General features: G+C 38.9%; 1 protein-coding gene across 1 annotated transcript in view; it reads left to right on the top strand.

The window, feature by feature from the left end:
* LOC117671080 (sodium channel protein type 2 subunit alpha-like) overlaps positions 1-21,109 on the top strand; it is a 114,077-nt gene that overhangs the window by 2,137 nt on the left and 90,831 nt on the right. The gene's annotated exons all lie outside the window — the stretch shown is intronic.

The raw sequence follows: 21,109 nt of genomic DNA, 5'->3' as shown, positions 1-21,109 counted from the left end.
ATCCTCACATTTATGCCCGTGCAGCATTCTTAACAACCATGTCACTCATTTCACAACTGCTTCTCTTCACCATGGTGATAAGATAGGGCAAAAAACGTAAAATGTGAGGACAGTCGTAAGTTTGAGGACTGGTCAAAAATGTGAGGACCAGTCAAAAATAACTTTTTCAGCCCTCTGAGTAGTCCATATGCACAAAAGGACTAACCAGAGGGCTGAAAAAAGTCATTTCTGACAGGTCCTCACACTTTTGACTGGTCCTCATACTTATGACCATCCTCACATTTATGCCCGTGCAGCATTCTTAACAACCATGTCACTCATTTCACAACTGCTTCTCTTCACCATGATGACAAGATAGGGCAAAAATGTAAAATGTGAGGACAGTCGTAAGTTTGAGGACTGGTCAAAAGTGTGAGGACCAGACCAGTCAAAAATAACTTTTTCAGCCCTCTGAGTAGTCCATATGCATAAAAGGATACAGCAATAGAGAGGGATGAAGGAAGGGAAGGGAAATTAGAGTAGGAGTGAGGGTAAGAGAGGCAGGAAGAGAGGAGGAGAAGGAGAAAGGAAGAGGAAGTAGGGAGGAGAAAAAGAGGGGGGAAGAGAAAGTAAGAAGAAAAGAAAAGAGAGAGGTGGTAGGTTTGAGGAGAAAGATTGCTGTACAAAAAAAAAGATGAAAGGGAAGAAAGCCAACCCCAAACAAATATAAAGATATTAAGATAAAGAATGAATTGTTAAACTTTAAAGAATAAAAGAGAACAAATATGAATAAATAGCAATAATTAGAAACACACATACAAACATACAATGTATTTTCTTTGAACAGAATATTTGGCTGGTTCACAAATTTAAGCAGTGTTTAGTCATTTCAATTAAATTTACAATTTCTATATTTCCTTTTTGCCATATTTATTCCTCATCTATTTTTTTAAAAAACCAATATTACCCTTCATCCTCATCTCTAATCTTAATCAAATTCAATTTTTCCCTTCTATTCTATATTATACCGCTTCCCATTGTCATCTATTTTTATATCCATCCTCATATTGGTTAATTATGTAATTATGTAATATAGTTGTTTAATACAAATTCAACATTTTAATATAAATCAATTAGTTATATAACTATCTTTTTTGTATATTAATCAATATGAACATGAATATTCCAATTATTTCCATGCAATCCAATTTCTTACAAATCAATTAATTATATTTACCAATAATAATAAACCAAATAATTTCCCCCATATATTCCTCCAAACCACAACTTAACCATTTCCACTTTCCACACAATATACAATTAATAGTATCTCAATTATTACAATTCCCTAGTTAAATAGAGCTTTTTTTCTTTTGTGTTTTAAAATCTTGAACTCTCCTCTTTTGCCCTAAATTTCCCATTGTTTGCAGTTTTGCACCTACCTTTTTTGGTGAGGAAAAAGAAAAAGAAATCTCTCTCTGCCTCATTTTGCCACGGTGCAGCAAAGACCCTGCTTTACTTTCAGTTTCGCTTTTTCAGCATAGTTAGGGGGGGGAAATCTCCAGCACTCTGCAGCTAGCAACTACAGAGCCCTGAGCAAAACAGCTGAGAGCAAATCAGCTGAGAGTCGGGAAGCCGATCTAATCAACTTGTGCTAATTAACCTATGCTGAAGCTTTAAGGGGCTGTTTTTTCTATTTTTGCAGGCATCGGTCTACTCATTTTTTTTCTTTTAACACTGATCAGCTGTAGGGCGGCCCTTTGAAGCCCTGCGGCAAGAGTTTAAACAGTGTTTTTCCCTCTAGCCATCAGCTGGGACTCAGGAGGCAGCCGGGAGTAACCCACCACTGCGCCGTTCCCTAGCTTGTCGTGAATTCTTTTCAAAAATCGGGACTTTTTTAAAACGCCACGGGACGCGGGACAAATTGTTCAAAAGCGGGACTGTCCCGCCAAAAGCGGGACGTCTGATCACTTTAATGTAGCAACCTGTACAAAGTGTACAACTGATGCCTACATAAATAAGCTTCTATCTAGATACCTTCTAGGACGCTTGGAGAAAGCAAGGCTGCTGTTATGTAGGAAGAATATCTATGTAGCAAAAGTGATTACAATTCAGATTTTTCTGGAATTCTTTCTATTAACTAGAATTTTGAGATCTACAAGACAGAACCTGCAGCAGAATACATATTTTTAATTTTGTTTTGAGTAGCATTTTAAGACAGCAGAAGCCCTTCCATATGCAGATCATTTGGTAGTTATCTCATATGTCATTTCCACAACATAATTTAGAACCAGAAAAATGACTCATGACACAAAATGGCCAGGATCAGTAGGAATGTATCTTTGGGAAATAGGAAGAAAAATATAGCTTTAGCTGTATTGTTCTGTTTGGGGGCTTTCCAGAGGTATCTGGTGAATAATCAGATTGCTTGAATAGTTAGGCTTAGGTTAGAATTTAGTTGGAAAACCTGGATAAAGAAGGCTCCAACTTTTTATATTAAAATGTATTAAAAACATTGCTTATTTGCCTATGTCCATGTAAACCTCATGTTGTTGTTCAGTTGCTAAGTCGTCCCTGACTCGTTGCGACTCCATGGACCACAGTACACTGGCCCCTCCCCTCCCCGTCCTCCATTTTCTCCTGGAATCTGCCCAAACCTATGTCTCTTGTGTCAATGACATATCTAACTATCTCATCATCTTCTCCTTTTGCCTTTAATCTTTCCCAATGTCAGAATCTTTTCCAGTGAGCCTTCTCTTCTCATTTGGTGGCCAGAGTATTTGAGCTTTAGCTTCAGTCAGGGTTGATTTCTTTTAGGGTTGACTAATTTGATGATCTTGCAGTGTAAAGCCAGTGGTGGGATTCAATTTTTTTAACAACAGGTTCTGTGGGCGTGGCTTAGTTGGGGGTGTGGCTTGGCAATCATGTGACTGGGTGGGCGTGGCTAGCTGGTCATGTGACTGTAGGCGTGGATAGCTGGTCATGTGACTGTAGGCATGGCTAGCTGGTCATGTGACCAGGTGGGCGTGGCTATGTGCATAGGGACTACTCAGAGGGCTGAAAAAAGTCATTTCTGACTGGTCCTCGCCTTTTTGACCGGTCCTCACACTTATGACCATCCTCACATTTATGCCCGTGCAGCATTCTTAACAACCATGTCAGTCATTTCACCACTACTTCTCTTCACCACGGTGACAAAATAGGGCGCAGTGAGGACAGTTGTAAGTTCAAGGACTGGTCAAAAGTGTGAGGACCGGTCAAAAATAACTTTTTCAGCCCTCTGAGTAGTCCATATGCACATAGGGACTACTCAGAGGGCTGAAAAAAGTGATTTCTGACAGGTCCTCGCACTTTTGACTGGTCATCATTTATCTTCTAGTCCAGAGATCTTGGCAACTTTAAGCCTGGCAGACTTCAACTCCCAGAATTTCCCAGTCAGCTATGCTGGCTAGAGAATTCTGGGAGTTGAAGTCCACAAGTCTTAAAGCTGCCAAGTTTGAAGACCTCTGAGCTAGGGCTTTGGGGCCAGCCTTTTGGGGAGGGGATCCCATTCGGAGAGACCCCCTGCCTCTCAGGAAGCATCAGGCCCAGGCAGAGAAAATTGCCAAGGTCGGAGATCTCTGGACTAGAAGACCTCCAAAGGTCCCTTCCAACTCTGTAATTCTGGTATTGGCAAGCAAGCACAATTAAGCTACTTAAATCCTCCAGAGCAACGTTTTGGACCTCAGGGACCACCAAGTTCATAATTTTAAATTTCGCGGACCACTAATACGAATCCAGCGCGTCACTTGCTGAAGGACCTGGACTCCCAGTGACGGGATAGGGTCCTTCAGGCACTCTCCCCCCCTCTTTCTCTCTCTCTCCCCCCCTCTCATTCTCTCTTTCTCTCTCCCCCTTTCTCTCTCTCCCCCCTTTCTCTCTCTCCCCTTTTCTCTCCCACTCTTTCCGTCTCATTCTTTCTCTCTCCCCCTCTTTCTCTCTCTCTCCCCCTCTCTCTCCCACTCTTTCCCTCTCATTCTTTCTCTCTCCCCTTTCTCTCCCTCTCTCCCCCATTCTCTCTCTCATTCTCTCTCCCCCTTTCTCTCCCTCTCTCCCCCCCACTCTCTCTCTCATTCTCTTTCTCTCTTCCCCCCCTTTCTCTTTCTCTCTCTCTCCCCCACTCTCTCTCTCTCTCATTCTCTTGCAGGGGGCTGATCTGGTGTCTGCAACAGAGAGCAAAAAAACACACCTCGGTATATTTGCGGCGCAAGGCAGCCCTCGGTTCCTGCCGACTTGGAGCGGTAAACAGCGTCTGGTTCGGGGAGCAGACGGATTTTGCTCTCCATTACTCTCTCGGCCCCCTGCAAGCTCTCATCTCTCGAGAAGCCCAACCAAAGTTTCCCGCGCCACTTCAGGGAGCGCTCCTCGAGAGACGAGAGCTTGCAGGGGGCCGAGAGAGCAATGGAGAGCAAAATCCGGCTACTCCCTGAACCAGACCCTGTTTACCACTCGAAGTCCCAAGCGACAGGAGATGAGGGCTGCCTTGTCCCGCAAATATGCCGGATTTTGTTCTCCATTGCAGACACCAGATCGTAATGCACCACCTGCAAAAATGCAAAAATTTCCAAATGTAGCCCTGCCCTCTTACAGCTCTCCTGATGTTCAACTGTTGTCTTTCAAGGACGATACTTGGCCAGCTTCATGCTTGATGTCTCCCACCTTGGCAGCTTTAAGACTTGTGGACTTCAACTCCCAGAATTCTCCACAATTCCCCAGAATGGGCTAGGCGGGAGTTAAAGTCCAAACGTTGTAAAAGAGCCACAATTGCCCAGCCCTGGGCTAGGTAGGCTGACACCGCGCGGATGAGAGGCGGGGCAGGGTGAGGGGTGGGCAAGCCAGCAATTTAACAAACGGTTCGGTGTGCTGCGGGCCAATAAATTACAAAAAAACACCGAACCGTTTGTTAAATTGCTGGCTCACCCGCCCCATTTATTGGCAATAAATAGTAGTGCGGAGGGGCGGGGCAAGGGGCGGGGCGAGCCAGCAATTTAACAAAGGGTTCGGCCGAACCCCCTAGAACCCCCAGAATCCCACCACTGTGTAAAGCTCATAGGTTGTATAAATTATACTTTCTGAAACTTTATGTTCCAATGGAAGCCAGGCTGTACAACTCTGCCCATGTTGTTGGATTCAGATTGGAGATTAGAGCAACTCACTGGTACAAATCTTAAACAGTATGAGTTCAGGATTGCTCATAACGTTTTCCCCCAATTTAATTGTAACACAAATTGATAACTCCCCAAGGTGATTGTGTCTATTTTATTTTATGTATTTTAGTTTCATAACTTTTTAAAGCTAATAGTAAATAATAGTGATTTTTACAATACATATTTGAGGGTAGTATTGGCCAGCAACTCTATTTGCTGGCATTTCTTTTTGGGATACTACAGACAAGGAGTCTCCTATTGTTTTCATTTTAGGGTCCTAAGGGAGAAGAACTGTTACTTTGAGTTTCTAGGATAAATGAAGCTCTACCCATTCTGATTTGTAATAAACTGACACTCAGAATGAAGTCATTCCCCAATTTCTCCTGGCACAAACTTGGAAGTTCTCCAGTTCTGTTCCAACCTAATCCAAAGAAGTTTTCCATCAAGCCCACAAACATTTAGGGAGGTTCTTCCGGTTTCTCTTTAGCCAGAGCCTAAAAAGGAAATATTCTAATCTGCATTTGTTTAGGAACAAGAATTTCACCCCATTCCTGCAAGACTTTAAAATAGACTTCTCTGGCCATCATTGTGACTTTTAGCAAAAATAAATAAATAAATCCTTACTGATTTCAGTGAAACATTGATTGATTGATTGATTGATTGATTGATTGATTGATTGATTGATTGGGTTTATAGGCCATCCAAGACTGCTATGACTCTGGGAAGATTATATAATACAACAATTAAAAAATTGGCTTAAAAATCAACGGGAAAATCCAGGAAACAAAAATCAATCCTCCTCTAAAAGACAAAACATTGCCCAAGGGTCCATCACCCTCTTTGATCCGGGGTCTGAGGACAGAGTCAGGTTTCAGAGCTCATTTAAACAGGGCCAGGATGAGGATTGTATATATCTTGTGGGTGATGCTGTTCCAGAGGGCAGGTGCCATGACAAAGAAAGCCCACTTCCTTGGTTCCATCAGAATTTTTTTTTTAATGGAACCTAGACCACATTGTTTGGAGTGGACAAAACCATAGCCTTTCAACATCATTGGAAATCATGGCTTTAACTGTGTTAAACTAGGATTCAATTAAACGAGGGGCTTTTAAGTAGAGTCACTACAGAGGAGACAATTCATTCTGCCTGTCTCAATGCTGAGCTTGCTATCTTTAAAAACAAAATAATCTTCTCAATGCTTTTTACCTGATCTAAACAGACATGTAGAGATTTCATGATGGTGAAGTTGTTGTTGCTGTTACAGAAGTTCTTTATTGCTAAATCTTTAACACAGAGTTATAGGTTTAAGAGATGAATAAAACACTTGGTACCATCTTTGAGAATTTCTTACTTGAGTTATCTGTGTTGTATAAACGGAGGTATACTAAATGCATATTATCCAGAAGAAAATATGCTTCTTCAACTTGGAGAGAAGATAGAGTATGGAACTTATAAAATAATCCTCTTCAGGAAGAGAAGGACTGAATCGTTATAATCACAAGAGTTTAAAATCCTGTTTTTAACATACAGCTGCACTAATGTTTTTATTGTCCACAATACATTTCAGGTCATAGCATTCCAGAAAAATATAACGATGAAACATGCATCAGTTGAAGACTTTTGACCTGCCTAATAACATTATCATTTTTTTAACTGTTGTGAGAAAAAAATAACATTTTTTAGAAGATACTAGACTTCTGGACTTTTGTTCCTTTGTTGCCCACCAGTGAATTTCACAGACTAATCAGTTACCTCCATTTATTTCATCTGTCTCATTCTTCCCTTCCCACCATCCCTCCAGAAATAGGTTAAGATATTGCTCAATGGTTGACCATTTAAGTTTGCAAATTTATGAACCCGACAGTGGCATTATACTTTTTAAAATTAATTAATTAATTACACACACACACATTTATATATAAATAATATAATATAATATAATTATAATATAGTCACGAGAACGATATTGCACCAATCAATTGTGTCCACAGTGGCAAAATATTTCACACAGATTTTAACAGTAATGCTGAGCAGCAAAGAAACAAGGATCATTTTCTGCAATAGTCCTTGCAGTTATAGAAACTTTCAACAATCACAACAACAGATCTAAATCCAAAGTCAACCAAAGCATCTCATCCCATACCATCATAATAAAGAAGCATTTCACCAATAGCAGGTGGTTCCTCCCTTAGAACAAGGATAAATTCAGACTATTTCTCTCCAATATGTTACAGATTTGTCATATTAATAATTAACAAGGAGGTAGACTCTATGCACAATACAAGCAATAGCTTTCAATTACTGCGAACATAAAAATGCTACTTTTGCTTTTCTCTTAATTATGAATAAATAAATTCGGAGGGGCACTTTGCAAAGCATGTTGGCATGAACAAGCATTTCTCTTCAAAATGTTGCATTTCCTAGAAGACTCAGGGTAATCTGCTTTTCTAAATTGTCTGCCTGCATTGAGAACACTCCTACTTGGACTGTCAGCAAAGCAGCTGTGCACACATATGCTTGTGAAACAACCTAGGAAAGCTGTTATGCAGTTGAACCTTCTAGAAACCATGGCTGCCTCAGTATTTGGGGTAAATGATGGGGGTGAATGATACTTCATAGCAGTGAACTATGTCCTTTGCATAGTGCTCCTTTTAATGATTGCACAAACTTACTCAAAAATACTTGGTTTGTATAGGACAGCCTAATACTCTAAAATGGAGTAATAAATTAGAGCATCCCGTATACTAAACAAAAGTATGTAAACAAAATTGTAAAGGAAGCTTTATTTCAGCTATTCAGCTATATGATATACAGGATGGTAGCAGAAGCAATTTAATAGAAGAATATGCTACGATAGAGTGCCTGCAAATCCATTTTTCTCTTAGGTCAGCATTTCCAAAAGTTGGTTCTTTCTACATATCATGGGATTCTAGAATTTCCAGCCAGTTTAGGCACTAATTTGAGGAGAATTGCTCCATGTTTGATGCCACTCAGAAATACAGGCTTTGAGAGGAGTCAATGACTTGAGAGTTTGGAATTGCGTGTTGTTTTCTCAGAGATTATCTTGCATAGGCAACCTGATTCCTTCTAGATATAATCCAAAACACTTGTGGATCCTAGTTTAGATTGCATTCAAATAATAATACATATAGGAGCCTGAAATTAGTAAGTACTTATTTGCATAAGTATGAAAATAATTATTTACATTATTATATAATTTACATTATTATAATAAGCATTATTTGCATAATACTTCCATCAGTATTGTATTTTATTATCTATTCTTGATAATATATTATTATGGATGGTCATACAGTCAGCCAGGCTGTTTTTTATTTCTATTTTGCAGATCTTTATATTTCTGCTTTTGTGATTTAGTCCAGTTCTTTCTCTTCTGCTGTCTCCAAGTATAGCAATATCCACTATCCAGACTTTTTTGTCTTTCTTATCAACAATTGTTAAGTCTGGGGACTTGTGTGGCAGGTGTCTGTTTGAATTCTAAAGATCCAGAGCACTTTAGCTTCTTCATTTTCTATTCTTTGTCTATTTTATTATTAATGGCTGTATAGTCAGCCATTAGACTGGATTTGGTATTTTTATCCATTGGTCAAGTCCTTCCTGAGGACCTGGGATATGCAGATGTGGTGTTAAAGGTATAAGCTGTTCCAAGAAAAGCCGATGACACCAAACTGGCAGAAAGAGCCAACACTCAAAAAGATAGGCTCAAGATACAGAAGGTGTTGACAGACTTGAACACAGGGCCCTATCTAACAAGATGAAATCCAGTGGTGAGAAAACTAAGATTCTCCATTTAGGCAAGAAAAAACAAATGCACAGGTATAGAATGGGTGATACCTGGCACAACAGTAGTAACTGTGAAAAGGATATTGGAGTCCTAGTGGATAATCACTTAAATATGAACCAACAGTGTGCTGCAATTGCCAAAAAAAAAAAAAAAAAAAGCCAGCTCAGTCCTAAGCTGCATTAACAGAGGGATAGAATCAAGATCCCATGAAATGCTAGTACCACTTTATAATGCCTTGGTAAGACTATATTTTTGTAGTCCAGGTTTTGTCGCCACAATATAAAAAAAGATGTTGAAATTCTGGAAAGAGTGCATAGAAGAACATCAAAGATGATTAGGAGTCTAGAGATTAAAAGATATAAAGAACAGTTGCAGGATCTGAGTATGTCTAGTTTAATGGGAAAAAAAATATACTGCAGTGTTCCAATCTCTAATGGGCTGCCACAAAGAAGAGGGAGTCATCTTATACTCCTAAACACCTGAAGGCAGATCAAGAAGCAAATGGATGGAATTAATCAAGGAGAGAACCAACCTAGAACTAAGGAGAAATTTCCTGACAGTTAGAACAACGAGACAACTTGCCTTCAAAAGTTGTGGTGTTCCATCACTGGAGGCTTTTAAGAAGAGATTGGACAATCATTTGTCTGAAATGGTATATGGCAGTGATGGCACGTGCATGGACGTGCAACCCCCCGCGTTCTCCCTGCCCCCACGCATGCGCCCCGTTTTGGTGCTAGCAGGCCTCCCTGAAGCCTTTTGGGACAAAAAACGGGAGTGGGGGGGCATGCTGTATCCCCTGCACCCCATTTTTGGTCCCAGGAGGCTTCAGGGAGGCCTGCTAGCACCAAAACGGGGGGGGGCACTGTACCCCCTGTGCCCCGTTTTGGTGCTAGCAGGCCTCCCTGAAGCCTCCTGGGACCAAAAACGGGGCATAGGGGGGCCCCCGCACCCCCCTACCCCCGTACATGCGCGTGCAACCCCCCCACCCCCTGCACATGCCTCCCAGCAGAGACCCAAAAATCAGCTGGCCAGCGGGAGGCACATGGGCATGCACAGTGGAGCTGACCTGGGCATTGGCTCATGTGCCCACAGAGATGACTCTGCATGCAACAGGTTCGCCATCACGGGTATATGATCTCCTGCTCAAGCAGGAGGTTGGATTAGAAAACCTCCAAAGTCCCTTCCAACTCTGTTATTCTGTTATTCTAAGCTACTTTTTGCAATTGACTGATAGTGATTTTGTCAACGCCAATAATGTTCAAGTAGTGATCCAGATGTTTTCGGATTGTGCCTAAGGCACCTGTTACTATTGGTACTATCTTTGCTTTCTTTTGCCACAATCGTTTTACTTCTATTTATAGGTTTTTGTATTTTGTTATCTTCTCCAGTTCTTCTCTTCTATCTCCAGGTACTGCCATGTCCAGTATCCAGACTTTTTTGTCTTTTTTATTGATAGTTGTTAAGTCTAGACTCTAGAGCAGTGTTTCCCAAACTTGGGAACTTTAAGAAGTGTGGACTTCAACTCCCAGAATTCCCCATCCAGCATGGCTGGCTGTGGGATTTTGGGAGTTGAAGTCCATACATCTTGAAGTTCCCAAGTTTGGGAAACACTGCTCTAGAGTGTTACATGACAGGTGCTTGTCTGTTTCAATTCTAAAGTCCCAGCGCACTTAGGCTTCCTCATTTTTTTATTATTGAGTCTATTTTGTGGTCCACCTGTTGTGGTTGTTGTTGTTGTTACCTTTTATTTATACTGGAAATATATTTATATTCCATGGCTGGCACTTTAATTTGTTAAATTTTACAGAAAAATGCTGTTATTGAGCCTTCACATCATAAATTATTCAAATATTTATACAAATATGCTTGCAAACACATGAAAGCTATAGGATAGAAACAGCTCTGTATTGCTATTTGGTAATGGACAGTTTTATTTCTATCTTTTAAGTTTGTATGCCTTCAGGAGAGGCCTTTTTCCAGGAGCGGTGCCACCTTTCAGGAGAATAAGTACTAGAACTAAAAATAATTGCTATGCTGTGTGGAAAAATTACATTTTCTAATGTCTATAACCTGTAAGAGAATTCTCATGGAAATGATTTGAATATGTTTTAAACTACTGTAGAAAGAATTTGATTTTCATAGTCATATGATTTGCATTAATGAAAAATTTAGAGCTGGAGCACTTTTTTTGTGTAATTGAGATTCCATCTCCTGTTTTTTCCCCCCTTGTTCTAAAACTCCACTTATCTCTGACATGAGGGAGCTTCTTTAAAAGAGCTTTTCCTGGTGCAGTAATATTAATATCCACTCAGGTTATAGGTAATCTTGAATTGAGCCCAGAAAATGGTATCTCACAATATATATCACATAATATAACTGAAGCCACAAAATGTTAATTTAGGAGTACAGAGGTGCATTGGAGGTCTAACTAGGATGAATCAAAAGATGAATAAATGTTATTGGGTCCATAGAACTTGAGAACAAATTCTAGGGCCACACTAACTAATTGTAAACATATTTTTCTTGTTGCTGCTAATGTCTGGAAGACAGCACTGAATTAACATGCATTTCTAGGTTAGTTGCTCCCATATGGTGTGCAGCTCTTTCCAGAAAAAGTAAAATTATAATCATAGTAACATGGTGCTACTCTCTCCTTTTTCCCTTCCTCCTCCTCCTCCTCCTCTTCTCATTCAGCTATTTCATTTTAGAAGAGAGTATGGGTTCTTTTTCTTTCTCCTGTTGGGGAAGAAAGAATCAAGAATCAAGCTGAACTATATAGCTAAATAATGCTGCTTATGTGGTTGACTTGGTTTGTAGAGGGATGTGAGGACAGAAATGGCTGATGTACACAATCTGAAATCCCATAAAAGTGTGGGGGGGGGATAGAGAATTATGAATCACAACCCATATGTCTATGCTCTACTGAAATCGGAGCAGATACAGATAAACTGACTGAAGTAAAGAATGCAAGTATGTGTTTATTAATTATATTAATAAAATCTAATGAAGAAAGAAAAGGAATAGAAAAAAGAGAAAAAGAGAAAAAAGTAGAAAAAAGAAAAGTAAGAATATGTTAAAGAGAAAGAAATATATTGAAAAGTGACTTCCAACTTTCATCACAACCTTCTTCACTCGCTCTTAGTTTACAATTAATGATCTCTTCATCCCATATTGCATCTCTTCTCAATAGACAAATCCATAAAGCATAATCTTTTTAGTACACAGAAAGTTCATTAGGGGTAACCAAAAAATAATAACATAACTCCTTTTAACCTTGATCATATAAACCAACTTTATATTCCTTCCTTTTACATCTAACAGTTTCAGTCTTTAGTCCATTCAAATAATGTTGTAGAATTTGATTTCATTTCTTCTTTGCTCCTTCTCACAAGATTTTTTCAAAGCTTTAACAAGCTTCTTTTGTGAATCAAATATAAAAACATGATCCAGGCCACTCTCTAGGTTTGTTTGTTTGTTTATCTTTTGGTTTTTAAAACATCGACTTAATTCTTTTATGTGTCCAGGGAGACATCCTTTTACCTGTCATTTTCATAGCCTGTGATGTAAATCTTCTTTTGATGCCATCTCTGGCTTGTCAAATAAAATTTGTTCCTCATCTGCTATTTCTTCCATAACATTTTTTGGTGACAGATTTTCCATAGAAACAAACATTACTATTGACAGTGCTAGTAGTAACTTCTGATTCCATTTTTCAAAACTCCTTCAGTATTTTCAATATCATAGTATTTTGGGTCATTTTATAAGTTCCAGTTAGTTAAACAATAGATATTAATTGTGTATCTTTCTTTTTCTAGTATCTACTGTATTTTTCGGAGTATAAAACGCACCTTTTTCCCCCCTAAAAGGGGGTGAAAATTTAGTGTGTCTTATACATCGAATGTAGCCCCGCCCACCCACTGGCCCCCACTTTTTGACCTCTGCCTTGCAGCAGTTACCTCTTTTCAAGCAAACAGCCAGAAAACAGCTCCTTTCATCTTCAGCACAGCCTAATTAGCACAAGTTGATTGAATCGGCCTCACGACTCTCAGCTGTTTTGTGCAGGGTTGTTTGCAGGGCTGCTTGTTTGCAAGGAAGAAAATTGCTGGAGCAGATTTTTTTCCCCCTTTTCCCCTTTTCAAGCTATGCTGAAAAGGAAAAGGAAAGTAAAGCAGGCTGTTTACTGTTTGCTGCACCTAGGCAAAATTGTTCAGAGGCAGAGGGAGATTTCTTTTTCTTCTTTTCCTCACCAAAAAAGATAGGTGCGTCTTATAGTCCGATGCGTCTTATACTCCGAAAAATATGGTATTTTTTTAAAAAAATTATATTTATTGTGTTTTGCAAATATCCAAACAACTCTGTTTCCCACAAGAAGGATTATTTATAATTAATTTCAAAATCTTATTCCAAATTTAGCTGGATCTTTAGTCTATTTATAATTTTATAAGTTCAAAGTTGTTATTTTGTAATTGGTGCCATATCTTTATGATGACAAAGGATACCGGGCCAGACAAAACAATAAATAAATAAAAAGTTTTTTTTTTTAATCTACCAGTCCCCACACTAATGCTCTAATTCATTTTCAACCTCTTTATTCCCATCTTTTATATTGTCTTTTTTGTCTCAGTTTCTTGACAGAGTTAAAATACGTATGTCTGCATTTGAATATCATGTATTAATCAGATTCTGAGATAAAATTACAGTATTTGATCAGGCTTTTTCTACAAGCAATGTGTAATGTGAAATCAGACTTTTCCAAAACAAAAATATTTACTAGTTTACAAATGCCTTAATGTCCAGTATGATATGAATAGTATAGTCCATAATATTTATAAATGGTCCTAAAAAAGAGAAGCCCAATGCCCTTCTCAGGTTAAAGATCTTAATGCCAATACATTTAAATGGACCACCTGTGGCATTTCCCTTACTGGTGATTTGCATATGGAATGTGCTGTTCTATATTTGCTGTATAACACAGTTTATATGTCTTCAATTTGGTAATGCAGAGTCATTCCATTTCCTACATCTATTAAGCGCCCTAGAGATAAAGTAGAATTTTATGGGATACCATTAGCTGGTGGCCTTAATACGAAATTATAGCATTTGGGCATAACTTTCAGAATATATGAGGAAAGCAGGAACCTTAATACACAATATCATTGGAATACACTTGTGCCCAGGGGTCCAGAGCATTCCATGCTCAGTGCCACTAAAAGTTCCCAAAGATTCGTGTGATCAAAGCCTCCTTTCTATATCATGACCAATTTGAATTTCAATAACCTCAGATAATCAGAGCTCTTTGGGTATGTGTGCAATTCAGGAGTGGGTTCTAAAATTTTTTACTACTGGTTCTGTGGGTGTGGCTTATTTTGCGGGTGTAGCTTGATGGTCATGTGACAATTCTTTATGATTTAGCAGAGGTACTGGTCCAGCAGGCTTTTAACTGCTTGCAGGAGCTGTACCGGTCTACTCATTTGTTTTTGGAGGCACCGGTCTACCTATTTGTTTTTGCAGGCACCGGTCTACTCATTTGTTTTTAGAGCCACTGGTCTACCCATTTATTTTTGCAGGCACCAGTCTATTCATTTGTTTTTGGAGGCACTGGTCTACCCATTTATTTTTGTAGGCACCAGTCTATGCATTTGTTTTTGGAGGCACTGGTTTACCCATTTATTTTTGCAGGCACCGGTCTACTCATTTGTTTTTGGAGGCACCGGTCTACCACCACACTGCCTTTTAACACTGATCAGCTGTAGGGCGGCCCTTTGAAGCCCCGCGGCAAGAGTTTAAACAGTTTTTTTTCCTTCTAGCCGATCAGCTGGGACTCAGAAGGCAGCAATAGATTGGGGGTAGGGCCAAATCAAAGCTAAGAATAATGCGGGAGGGGCAGGGGGCAGAACCGGTTCAGTGACGTCATTTCATCACCGCTCCCGGCTCGGCGGAACCCGGCCGAACCAGGAGGAACCCACCACTGGCCTCACTTAATGACCACAAACCCTTCTCTTCCCATTGCAGGTTGTTAAGCGACTGTGTAGTCATTAAGCAGAACAGACCTAGGCAGGTGATCCAGGGACCCAATGGAGTGGGATGTGGGGAACGTAGGCAGGTAGGAGTAGTTGCAATGTCTCTGCAATCGGTCATAAGGGGGACTGGATTGGCAAGTGCCCAAACTTTGTTCATGTGACCACCGGGGCACTGAAATGGCTATAACTTCAGGTGCACATCTCTTTGTTGAGCATGGTTGTAATTTTGAACAGTCTCTGAACAAATGGTCATAAGTTGAGGACTACTTATATATCCAAGTAATTTCCTTGGCAATAATATGGGAGTCATTTGCTACTGCCTTCTGCCTTCTCCACCCTTTCCAATTTAACTCACAGCTACTATGAGTTTTCTGGAGAGTCCATCCAAGTCTGACTCTACTGTACTTAGTTTTTTCAAGATCAGCTAGGTTCAGCTAATTGGATATGATGTTTATTACAGGTCTATAATTAGTTATTAGTCAAGTTATTTTAGTAAAGGTGTTATAATTTATTTTCTTACAGGAGAAATGATACCCATTCAACAAAGAGGCGCTTAAAATTTCCTTTAACTATAGGACAAGTCACTGACTAATCCAGTCCAACCTCTACCTGGTTAATCTGCCATCCCATCTGATTCAGCAGGTGGGGCAGCTTGCAGGTTCTGTTGGCAAAGGAGCTTTGCTTGGCAGGGCCCAGGAAGAGAGCCTTTTCTGCTATAGCCCCCATCCTCAGAACATCTCCCCCATCCTGTGCCCCCAAGGTGAGTTTGGCCCCAACCCTATTGGCTCCCTGGAAAGGTCTTAAAACTTGGTTCTACCATCAGGCCTGCGGATCCGATGGAAGCGTGGAGCTCATTTAAATGGCTGTATTTAAGTTTGGAATGCACTCTTCCTTGTCTTTTTGTTAGTTTACTATTTAATTGTTATCACTATTTTTAATGGTTAATCGATTGTTTGGCTTTGTTGGTGTTGGTTTTTAATGGTGTGCATCACCCAAAATCACAAGCATGAGATCGACAGCTATGTAAATTTAATAATGAAATTAAATAAGCATAACAGATAACCTGTTTCCCCAAAAATAAGATATCTCCTGATAATAAGCCCAAATCAGGTTTTTGAGCTCATGCACTAAAATAACCCCCCCCCCCCGAAAATAAGCCCTCCCTGAAAATATTTAAACGCATGCGTAGCCGGTCCCCGCCATTTCCTCTGGTTTCCTCCATGCACCCCAAAATAATAAGATCTCCCCGAAAATAAGGCCAAGCGCTTATTTCGGGGTTCAAAAAAATATAAGACAGGGTCTTATTTTCGGGGAAATACGATAATCACCTCAACAAATGGTGAGATATTGAAAAGCAGAAATCATTTGGCTGTCCTTGGTTAGACAGTAAGATTAATATACTTCATACACTTTTCTTTGCCTGTAACAGATAAAACATGAGAACTGGCACTTAAGAACTGAGAATTTGAACTAAACATGTTAATTATTTGTGTGTTAGATTTGAACAAACTGGTATGCTATAGAATGGGGATGGAAAAATATGATTAAAGAAACTGCTTCCAGCAGACCATCTTATTATGGGGACTATTTCAAATTGATAATAATAATTTAGATACATAATTTGTTTCTTTCTTCATCTGATATTGGATCAGATATAGTTCTTTTTTTTTAAGTTTGTTGCTGTTAAATGTTTTAAGATAGTCTAAGACTATTAAGTTGGAAAGCTAATTTCGTTAATTCCCAAAGTTGATTTCATTCTAAATAAGCAATTCTTCATAACAACAAGACACATTGCAATATTTGTTTTGGCAGCCTATCGTAAACCATGGTGATTAATTTTACTAAACAGCTAATTATTTGACTAATAGCTTGCAACATTCCAGTTCTTAAATGTGCAATAAATTGTATGGAATATTTTTACAATGGCTCTTTTTTAATTCTAAAGCACCTAATCATATAGGCAGGAATGATTTCTGGATACAATTCTGATAATCTATTAGCCATGAGGATTATGGCTTGCAGGAGTTTTGTGAGAGAGAATGTCCAAGAAGTTCTCTATCCCTGTGTTAGAAGATGCCATGAAAGGCTTTTTTTTAAAAAAAAAAAATAGGAGTATTCATGATGTTTAAAATTCAGGAAGGTTCATTAAAACAGATAATTGTAGGCTAACATTTTCATTTTGTGCTCTTGTGTCTTTATCAAGTATATTATACTTTTTAGTGCTTGGCTTTTCATACATATTTTCTCAATTATTCCTACTTTTCTCCCTGTGTTATGTTGGCACTGAAATAGTTGAAATGTTTGCAAGAAGAGGTTTCTTGCTGCACTTTCCATAAACAGGCATAATTCAATTATTTAATTTGCTTGTGCTTTGGACACAGAGATATTCAATTTGGACGTGACGTAACCATAGTTTGCAGCATTGGAACTGCTTAGTCATAAGCAGCTATTATTTGCAAATAATTGTTCTAATCATTTGCTGCCTTAATTCCCATTGCTAGTGACTATCTTCATCTACACAAGGAATATGGAGCAAAACAGGTCGCCTTTGCCCACTTGTTTTTCAGTCTCCAAAATCACACTGCTCAAATTTGGCAACAACAAAATAGCTTGAATTCTCATCCAGTTTTGGCAGGAAATGTAAAAAAAAAAACAAATGCTGCACTTGGGTAGACTTAGTCCACATATTAAAAAAAAAAAAAAAGAAAAAAGCAACCCACCAGAACAAAAATAGTAAAGCAGAACAAATTACAATTCTCATCCCTTTGATGGGATGAGAATCCCAAAGCTGTTGACTTTGACAACCAGAGTAATATTTTTTAAGCAGTTTCTTTTTGGTCGAAGTTTAGCCACTCAATCTACCTGCCACGTTAAAAAGATTAAATTCTGAAATAGTATTTTGCAGATTGTTTAATATAAGAGGTTAATTAGTGAATTAGTGTTTCTGCATTATTAAAAGGAGTTCTGTTATCATAAGATAGGAGATAGCATTGTGGTCTTTGATGTGTCTGAGTTCTTATGGACATTGATTTGCAATTTTAAGGTTTTCTTTGATCAGGCTAGATGCCTAGAAATGGTATCTAAAAGATTTCCCACAGATTCTGTTCTATATTCTTTTTTAGGATACAGACTTGTGAGACTTACCTTGGTTTGTTACAAAGATAAAGGGCAACATTACATAGATATATATTTTGAAAAGTAACAGCACAGCTGGAATATTGTCCTTTTTGATAATAATACACAATTTGTTTATATCGCTGGGTGTGCCTTTTGTGGCGTCTGTGTATTCCTAACATAACACACACAAGGAAGGTAACCTGGTATGTTCCTCATCTGCTAAAGTACAACTCTTACAATCTCACTGTTGACTTTTGAGTGGAAGAAAAAGCGATCCCTGCATTTAAACAAAAAGAAAGAAATCTTTTTTAATGGAGAAAAGAATTTAGGTTCTCTTACCAATTTTATTACTAAGGTTGTCTCATAATTTCTTCATGATAAAAGGATAGAAGTGGAGTACAAAATGTATTCACACTTTTGAAAATTGGTGTTGGGGAAGATTTTTGAGAATACCTTGGGAGCCAAACAAGGTGGATCACTGAACAATCAACCCAGATGATTTTCTCTTGAGGCACAATTTTCCGTTGAGGCACAAATGACCATGTTCAAATGATCATATTTATGACACATTATGTACAGACTTAGCTGTCTGGAGAAGACTCAAATGCTGGGGAAATGTAGAAGGAAAAATAAAGAGGATGATCAGCAACAGGATGGATGGAGTCAGTTAGGTGGCAAAAGGTCCACTGTTAGAAGACCCGAATAGGGACAGCTGCTCATAGAGAAAATTTATCTATGTGTCTCCAAGAGTCAATACTAACTTAATGGACATATCATCAATCAATCACAATTGCTTCCATTGTATGATAATTAATTCCAATTATGGACAATAGCAAATTGGCAATGTAAGCTAATTAATGTATTTTGGAATTGTAGATGGGAATTAGGAATATACACTTGGTCACTACTGTACATGTGTGCATGTGCATGTGCACACACAATATTCCCATATAATGCTCGTTGAGAAAATATCAGTCTCCACTGAGAGAAGCAAAATGCCAGCCATTGTCATTTTTATCTACAAAAATGCATGGGTCCTACAAGTTTTCTTAAAAGATGAAAGTAGGAGGTGGCTACATTGCTTTGTATATAAATATTTCTACTTGCCCAGAAAAAAAAATGTGTGGGGTGTTAGAGAGCATTCTAGAAGGTTAGGGAAAGCAGTGATCTTATTACTTTGCTTTAGATACATGGGTATTGTTTGACTGTCTCTGCCCTCATGGCAACTGCTGTGTGAACAAACTTCCTATTATTTATTAGCAACCACTGTACAAGAATGATCATACATGTGCTCAAAATTCCAAATTTGTCCACCAGTTCAAAGCATTTGTTTATTATCTCTGCCTCAAATGAGGTCCATTCCTATGAATTGGAATATATTGAAATTTTTCTTTTTTCTGCTATGTTACACTGAGGATTAAAAGTGAATTTCGTACAGAAATATCTCTGCTTCCTAGACACCAAAAAGAATGACACCTGTAAACGAATTCTAGAATAAAGAGAGAAGAGACTTCTTTCTGTTACCTCTGATTAAATTCAACTTTCCCAAATAGTTGGTCTCTCTGTTGTATGTGGGAAATATATGAGGAAATATACCTCATCAACTTTGCGGATGACACCAAGCTTGGGGGAATTGCTTACACTTTAGAAGATAGAGTCAAGATTCAGAAGGACCTTGACTGAGTTGAGCATTTGGCCCTATCCAACAAGATGCTGTTCAGTGGTGAGAAAAGTAAGATCCTGCGCTTAGGCACAAGTACAGGATATGCAGTATATGGCTCAACACTAGTGTCTGTAAGAGGGATCCAAGGGGCCCAATAAACCACTGTTTATGTATGAGCCTGCAGCTACGAAAAAGCCAACATCGTAATAAGCTGCATCAACAAAGGAATAGCATCAAGATCGTGGAAAGTGATAATACAGCTGTATACTGCCCTAGTGAACCCACAGTTGGAATAATGCATCCAGTTCTGGTCACCACAATACAAAAAAAGTTGCTGAGGCCCTAAGAAGTGTTCAGAGAAGAGCAAGAAAGATGATAAGGGGTTGGGAGGCTAAATTGTATGACGAATGACCAAGGGTACTCTGTATGTTTAGCCTAATAAATAAGGTTTAGGGGAGACCTGATAGCAGTGTTCCAATACTGAACGAGCTTCATAGGGAAGACGTCAGTGATTTATTCTCCATAGTACCTGGTGGCAGGACAAGAAGGAATGGGTGAAAACTCATCAGAGGGAGATTCAGTCTGGAAATGAGGAGGAATTTCCTGACAGAACAATTAATCAATGGAACAGCTTGCCTCCTAGAGCTGTGGATGTTCCACGGCTGGAGGTTATCAAGAAAATATTAGCAAACCATTTGCCTGGGATGGTATAAGGATTCCTGCCTTGGGCAGGGGGTTGAATTAGAAGACCTCCAAGGTCCCTTCCAGACTTATAATTCTAGACAAGTATTAGGCTTAGTGTTAAGATCCACCTTACCCCAGTTACGAGTTTTCAATATCAAGAAAATGTTTGAAGAAAAAATTAGCAATAGCTCCTTCTATCAGTCACTTAGGCAGAAAACATACTAGTTGAGTGAAATTATACTTTTGTGCCATAAAATGGAGCCTGATGGCACAATAATTAAAGTGCAGTATTACAGGCAAACTCTACCCTCAGTCTGGAGTTCGATCCTGATGAGATAAGGTTGACTCAGCTTTCCATCCTTCCGAGGTCAGTGAAATGAGGACCCAGATTCTTGGCGGCAATATGCAAATAATGTTTCTACATTGTGCACCGCCCAGAGAATGCTGTAAAGTGCTATGAGATGGTATATAACCTAAATGCCATTGCTATAATTTAGGGATCGTGGTATTTATATATAAAGACCAACTATGACATTGGAAAAAAATAAATCTGGTGGATCATTTCCTCAATTTACTGTCCACCAGATGAATTAGACTTCAACTCCCATAATCTGTCTTAGTCTGTTGCTTTTCAGCTTTTCTTAATTTTTTTTACTG

Source organism: Pantherophis guttatus, chromosome 1, assembly GCF_059756535.1.
Source record: "Pantherophis guttatus breed Tessera chromosome 1, ASM5975653v1, whole genome shotgun sequence".
Taxonomy (NCBI): Eukaryota; Metazoa; Chordata; class Lepidosauria; order Squamata; family Colubridae; genus Pantherophis; species Pantherophis guttatus.
The sequence above is the reverse complement of the archived record's forward strand: the minus strand, read 5'-3'. Positions and strand labels throughout refer to the sequence as shown.